This window comes from Mytilus galloprovincialis, chromosome 1 (genome assembly GCF_965363235.1).
Source record: "Mytilus galloprovincialis chromosome 1, xbMytGall1.hap1.1, whole genome shotgun sequence".
Lineage (NCBI taxonomy): Eukaryota > Metazoa > Mollusca > Bivalvia > Mytilida > Mytilidae > Mytilus > Mytilus galloprovincialis.
This window is the reverse complement of record NC_134838.1, coordinates 18,515,459-18,516,845: the sequence shown is the minus strand read 5'-3', so window position 1 is coordinate 18,516,845 and position 1,387 is coordinate 18,515,459.

The following is a 1,387-nucleotide window of genomic DNA, read 5'->3' as shown; positions in this document are numbered from 1 at the left end:
AACATACAGATTGCATTTTTTGTTTATTTTTCAATTCGCTATACTTATAGCAAGATAACACTGCAAGTATGTCAATGCTGAAGTATACGTTCCTGAAAACAAATTCATGTATTCCTTGGAAATGTATTCTGTATGTCATCAAATGGAAATGGAATTAATTATTTTCCCCGAAAAAACATTTTCCGTTTATTTTTTGTCCTTATAACTATGTTAGGGCAGTTTTTGTGTAAAGAGCATACCTTCTTAATGAAGTTCGCATACTGTGAACATGCTCACGCGTATCAATTGACATATTCTCTCACTGAAATGATGGACTAACGAGTGGCAGAACATCATCAATATATTTCGAAAAGAAATTAAACACCTTGGCAAGATTTGTTTTGTTTTGGTTTTTAGAAGGCTTTTAATGAATTCTGCTTCACACGAGTTTAAACCAGGTTGGTCGTATATATAGTACTCATTGGAATACAAACTGCTATCGCTGAGCGTTGCATTTAGAATTTAAACGTCGAGAGTGGATAAATGTCGAATTACGCTAGCTTTGGTGGTGGAATCTGTTTCTGTAATAAATTTTAGACGGTGTGTAGACAAAATTAATCTTTCATTTAAAATGATCAGCAAAAAGATGTGTTCTTTCTATGTGACGATTTGAGACGTGGTCACCTTTTTTCACGACGTCACAATTGTAATTGAAGAGGACAGCACGGCATTTGACGTCATAATCAAATTTTGACCAAGAAACCACTCGTTGATGAAAAAAATAATCAACAGGTCAGAACAAAGATAAATCGGATTAGAAGTAGAAAATTTAATTTCACAAACCACCCTAGAGATATTCACGTAAATACTTACCAATTTACAAAACACAACACAGAAAACTGAAAAGACTGAGCAACTCGAACTCTGCCAAAGACTTGGTGCGATCTCAGATGCTCATAAAAAGTAGGCAGATCCTGATCGTGTTGCCAATATAGGTACACAATTCAATATAATTCACTTCTTAGCACTCTGGTTTTACATTCTCGATTATAACTCATGACTAAGTGGGAATTAGCATGGCGATTGTTGCATACAATTAACAGGAGACACTTACTCTGTCGATGTACCCATTCTCACTCCTTTCCATGCGATACACTCGGTTTTTGTTTGTTACTTTTTTATTGGTATTTTTTTAATTGATTTACAAGATTTGAACATCGGTTAACTACTTTCCCTTTATTCGAAATGTTTCTTGTAAGCAGTAACCGTCTATCAATAAAATCATGACGAACTCAAAGTCTTGAATACCGTATCAACTTTGAGTTATATACACTCCATGTATTTTTTTTATTAGCGTATTGTTTGATTTAGATTTCTGTAGCTATAGGCAAGATTTTTTTCTAATGTC